We start from the raw sequence: 6,815 nt of genomic DNA, 5'->3' as shown, positions 1-6,815 counted from the left end.
TTCTTTTCTTTTTATACTGTTTAAATTTTGACTCTTTTCAACACTCACTGACTTTTCTACACTACATATTCATAGTTATAAGGAAGATAAAAGAGCCTTTAAGTTAAATGTGATTTTTTAACAGACAAAGCCTGCAGAAATGTTCTTAGGGTATGACAATGGATAACTATTCTGTACGTTTATTGGGAAGTTCATTGTAATGTCTCACCACTACTTGAAAGAGTTCATTTTACACAGTCAAGAATTTCCATAACAGCTTCATTTGTTTTTGAGTGAGACTGGCTCTGTGTGGCAAATGGATTGAAAGAATAAAGATGGATGCTTTCGCTAAATGATGGAAGCTTTCATACCTGGTATGAATTTCACTTTCTTTTCCAGAGACTGCAGTTTGAACTGGAGATGAAGGAGATGGAAATTTATGTTCTCATAAAGTTGAAATAGAAAGAAGCATGGGTTTTAACTAAATTTTGAGAATATCTTTTATAGAGAGGAAGTTTGAGCTATCCTATGAAATTAACATTTAACAATATAACTACTGTAGATGACAGGATGAATATTCCAAGTTATTACAATATAGAATGTTAAAAAATCTTAATTTCACATATATACATTTTTTAATTGAGTTAAATATGTGCATAATCAAATATATACTGAAATATCCAGATCTTATGTAGATATTATGTAGAAAACCATATCTTCTCACGTCTGTAATAGCAATAGCATAATATTTAGTATAAGTTATTATCTATAATTTATGGTAATTATTATTATTCCAAATGTCATTCAGATTTCAGATTTTATTTTCTCAGATATTATAATGCTATTAATTTTTACTAGCTATTTTAAAATGTTACTCAGTTGCAATTAATAAAAACAATGAAATCCAGTTTATTCATACTAACTCTTTCTGAGTTCCAGTTGCTAAAGTAGGCATTCAAAAATTCAGAAAGATGTGAACATTACAAACCAGTGTACATTAGAAAAAGAAATGAGTGTGCTATTGGAAAATAGCATGCCTTGTGGGAAAAAAAAAATTCAGTGTGAGAGTGCAGACAAGTGTCTGATGATCATTCCTGAGAACAGAGTTGATTTAGAGCTGAGTTCTATGACCTGGAGACTGGCCGAGTTTTTGTAGAACTTTACACAATGAGATATGAGTCTTTGACAATGATAGAAAAGAAAATATGGGAAGCAAAATTTCAGCCTACTAAATACACTGTTACTGCATGTACTCTGAGGTAAGATTGAAAGGAACAGAGCACAGAAGAAAATGATTGGTTATTCTGAAAAACACCTTGAGAAGTAATAGATTCACAGACCAAATTGTCCTTACAATAAAAGATAATAAGGTCTTGAGAGTAGTATTGAAGTTATTTTTGAATGCTTCACAAGAGTTTGACAATTGATGACTATTATACTAATAGCTAGTTTAATAATCACAATGTTATTTAAACCAGTAAAATGTAACTCTTAATAATTTTAACTATCACGATAAAATATAGCCTATCAAACAAAATAAAATTATAACACTTTTAAATTGCAGAATGTGTGCCAATATATTTCCATATTTTAATGTGGTATTTAAAATGTCACATTTGGTAAGCCAATTTTTTAAGACTTATTCACTCAAAGTTGTGTAATCTTTGATAGCTCACTGACCCTAGATTCTTGCCAAGCATATTCACAAAAAATATGCTCTTATATGATATTGTTTATGACATGCCTTGGTTTAATTCCATAATATATGTGTATATAATATGTACATGTACAATTTATATAAATATTTGCACATATATGCATATATTATGCATAATTTTTAAAATAATTATTTTTATATTCTTTACAACATTTAGAAAAATATCTTAAACTCTATACCTAAGCTTAAATAATATATGAGTGACTATATCAGTGTTTAGAATATTTAAACACACACACACACTTTCCAATTAACTGCCTCTAAATTAGTGGAATTTACTGAGTAGCAAGGGATAGATTATATCTTTAATAAAATAATACTGAATATGAGCAATTTGGAAAGATGACTCTTACTAACCAGTTTCACTTTATTTTAGACCAAAGAGCATTTGCGCAATCAATACACATTGCAATCTGGAAGAATGTCTTTTAATGCCAACTTTATGGAAGTCTAAATGAAAATAAACATATATATATTTGCAACTTATAATGTTAAATCTTGTTGTATGCATATATTATAAAACAATATGAACAACAAAGATAATTATCATATACATTACTTTCCATAATTCTACTGTCAGTTACTTTCAATTCTTCTATTCATCACAAGTACCTAACTTCTTGCAGATACTGTTAGAGGAATGAATGCTCAAGGAAGTAGACAAAGGTACCAAGAAGTACTGAACACACCTACAGTAGCATGTAAAGAGATATAAATGCAAAAATAAGAAAACAGAACTTAGGTAAGCATCAGATGCTTGAGAGTTCATGAAGAAAGAGGTAGGTTTTAAAAATTTATTGTGGTGTTCGCAGCAGGCCAAAATACATTTGAAGGCTACAAACTCCTACCTCTTTTAATGCTTCTGCAGTTGCTGTTTCTCTGTCTTGTATATGAGGTGCACGCATGCATACACACATACAAGCATACAGTGTGTGATATATATATATATGTATATATATATAATGTTTATATATAACAATTATTTTTCTATTAAAATATTCAGGCAAGTAGTACAGCCAATTAATGGGATCATCTCCAATGAGCTCTTTGAATTTTGGACTTGTGTTTTGTATGTCTAGCAAAACTTTCTTTAAGTTTTGGTTTCAACCAAGTTCATAAGGAAATAAAGTACTGATACGCAGTAGTTTAGCAGCATTTTGACACAATAAGATCTTTTACATAAAATTTGATCATCATCATTATATTCTTGCAACAAATGAAAGAACTTTGCTTGTCAACAGTGAGGTTTCTATACTTTAGGCCTAACTCGAAACGTGCTATGAAAGTAAATATTTATCTCTTATTGGGAAAGCCAAAACTGACTTAGAATTTGTACTCCTCCCACCTTTGCCTCCTTCAGTAAATCTGACTGGCATGGACTACCACAACCAGCTGCAGTGCATCAAAGTATGCCCCGTTTCTCACTCAGGACATCATGTTCTTAGGTCTAATTGGGCAAAGTAATCTTGAAGGATTAGCCCCACAAAGCTACATTGGAAATATGGAAATGAATTATACTGATAGTTTCTTTTCATTCTTTGTTTTTTCTGAGAATTATATACACCCACATGGTGTATTTGGATCAAAGCACAGACATTTCTATATGTGTTTTAAGTTTACTAGAGAGAGGAGACACAAAGATACAATATAACATAGACACTAATACATACAAAATACATTCAGATGGCATTGAATCATGTCAACAAAGGAAGCTTTAGTAAAAGGTAAAATCACTGGAAATGATACTAGTCACACACACTTTTAATTCTACGTAAGGATCTTACTTGAAAACAGATTTACAAGAAAGAAGATGAGAGAATGAAGAAAGAATGAAATTCTATGTAACACGTCCATGTTGTGAATTGCAGAGTATATAATGACAAGGTCAAAATCTACATTTTGTATGAGCACATAGCAGACTAAAATCAAATTTAAAGTACTTTAAAAATTAGAATTCTATACAATAGTAGAATAGTGATGATGTGGAGAGACCTAAAGATCTTAAGGAGTTCAAGGAGAATAGTTCATTTATCTAGCTCAATAGTGATTATTTACACAAACATAAAAAAGAGAAATGCAGCATGTTTCTCTGTCCTTGAAATCTACAATCTGAGAGGAAAGGCTCCTGGTCCAAGGGACACCGTTGCTTTGATAAGTATTAATTCAACGGATTATTATTAGAAACCTCTACCATGCTGTATTAAAAGCAGTAAGCAGATTGTACTGTTGAACCAAAATTTTAAATAAATTCAAGCACAAATATGAATTGCTTAGAACTTTTTTTTCATAAGAAATCTAATGATCAATGTTGGCCTATAAAGAAATACATAAATAATATCCAAAATGACTTCATCTCTATAATCTTAATGCTTAATTAATTAGTTTTTAATTTACCATGTTTTTTAATTTGGATTATAGTTAGTTTCAGAACAAAATATAACTCAATGAAAACCATCATATAAAAGATTTGAATAGGTATTTATTATAAAAGTAAGTAAAGAGTCAATGAGCATATAGGAAGAATACAAATATACTCATTTTAGAAAATCAAAATAAAGTTGCAATATGTCATTATCCATATATTAGGTCATTATTTAAAAAAAGAGAGAGAAAGAAATAGTGTAAACATGGAGGTCAATAAAATGGATTCCTACTACAGATAAACTTGACCAATGTTCATTTCTGCTCTATTCCTAATGTCCAGAATTTGGAAGCATAAAGAAAATTGGGTGCATTTACACAATGGAGTATTACTCAACCATTAATAATAAAATAATAAAATTCATTGATAAATAAATAAATTAGAAAAAAAGATCCTGATTGAGGTAACCTAGATCCAAAAAAACAAATATGGTATGTGTTTACTTGACAAGCAAGCTGTAATCCATAGAGCCACAGAGATTAGATAGAGAATAACGGACAATGCGGGGAGGGATGGATCTCTCTCTAGTAGAGGACATAAAATGGATAGATTATAGGGCAACTGGATCAAACAGAAGATGGAAGATAAGGAGGGACACCTACAACTAAGCTCCATTTGAGAAGTCTTAATGAATCCTAATACAGTAGAAGCTTTGTATAAAGTATTTAAAAACGATGTGTTGAAGCCCGTGTGGGTCCAACACAGATAATTATCTTCCCTAACTGGACTGGTACGGAGTCGCGAGGAATAATCAGACATAACATACACGGTCATCATGGAAGAGCAAGATCTCTCTCGTTTATTCTCCGAACAGTTTATATATCATCCCATAAATTGAGCGGGAAAACACATTAGGCTGTATCCTAGGTAACCAAGTGAATGGGCTTTTAGTCACGTCTGTCTGCATCTACCTGTATGCTAGCTGTCACGTAGGCCATGAATTAGCATCTCTATAAGACTTCTTCCAAATTACCAAGAAATAAGCACCAAACATCCTGACCAGTTTCAGCCAACACCTCTCCTCGGGAGATCTACATTTCTAACAAAAGAAGAAAGGAGCTGTACATCCTTGCTATTGTTACGCAGAGACAGCTTGTCTGCAGAGCTACGTGATCAGCTCAGACCGGGCCTATGGCTTTTATGCCTGGCTGCTACACCATACAGAAATATGGGCCTACAATGATATCAATCCAAATAAAATCACCAAATATTGGGGCAGACAGTGCCCCTACTAGATATCTCCTGTCACCATTTGGCACTTCCAGTACCAGGAAAAGCTCACATCTCTGTGCGTTGTTTGTTAGAGGTCTCATGGCGACCCCAAATAAACCAGGCTATTCACGATGTTATTGGTGGCTCTCCACAAACTGAGGATCAGGCCTTATTGCTGAAGCAACACAAGCACAGCTCGTTGTACATGGAGAAGTGGAACTAGTGCCTATCTATAGTATTCTTCCCTATGGACTAGTATTCATGGCACGAGAAGGTAAACTGCAGTCTACTAAAGTGGAAAAGTCAACGTCAGCCCAGCTACAAATATTTTGATCTACAAGAGTGACCAGCCTACAGGATATACTAATTCAATAGTAGCACAAAGCTTGGAAGAGTAGCTGTCTTAATTAAAGTTTTTAATTGGTGTAAAGAGACACCATGACCATGGCAACTCTTATAAAGAAACATTTTAATGTGATTGCTTGTTTATAGTTTCAGAGGTTCATTCCTTTATAATCACCACAAAGAGCATGGTGGCATGCAGGCAGACATAGTGCTGGAGGAGTAGCTGAGAATCCTACATCTCGCAGGCAGCAGGGAGTCAACTGTGACACTGGGTGGTATCCTGAGCATAGGAAGCCTCAAAGTCTGCCCCCATAGTGCACACATCCTATAAGGCCATACCCACTCCAACAAAGCCACACCTCCTGAAGTGCCACTCCCTATAGGGTCCAATTACTTTCAAACTACCACACTAACCAACCAATATCTGATTTGTAGTAAGGCACACTACATGAGGTGGAACTCATATCCTACCTTGTTTGGGTGGCCAAGAACCTAACACTAGTTAGGCCAGAGTCCTGGGAGAAAGCTACCATTCTACTGAAGGAATTTAACAATAAAATAACTCCTAATGAGGATCTGTTTTATTTCAAAATTCATATCTTTAACAGGCAGCATCAGATAAACTTTCTCAAGAAGACTGGAACAAATATTGAGGCCCATATCCTGATGGCATGCAGAGAATTAGAGGCCTTTGAACAGTTAGACAAAAAAAAGAAACAAACAAAAAAACACAACTCTATTCAAACCCTCTCCTCAGAGCTCAGGGAGCTCTGCTGAAGAGGAGGTAGAAAGAGTCTAGAGGGTGTTGAAGATACCAAGGAATCAAGGCTTTCTAGGGATAATAGGACTGGTGTGCATATTAACTCCCAGAGACTAAACCAGTATGCACAGAGCCCCATGCATTGTAACTGATGGGATCCTAGAGCTATAATGAAGGAGGACACACAACCCCTATCCCTAACTGTGAAACTTTCTCCAATTTGACTGAGGAAGCAAACTACTCTTAGGGGCAGGCCACATGCCCAACAGTAGTTGGCCATCTGGAGGAAAGAGCTGGAGAGATTAAATTTAGTTTAGGGTTATGGAAATTGTCTTAAAATTGTAGTGCTTGTTATAAAACATGGTGCTTATGCTAAAATA

The sequence above is a fragment of the Microtus oregoni genome, unplaced genomic scaffold (genome assembly GCF_018167655.1).
Source record: "Microtus oregoni isolate MIOR12 unplaced genomic scaffold, Mior012 000026F_ref0000081, whole genome shotgun sequence".
NCBI lineage: Eukaryota > Metazoa > Chordata > Mammalia > Rodentia > Cricetidae > Microtus > Microtus oregoni.
This window is presented reverse-complemented; position numbering follows the sequence as displayed.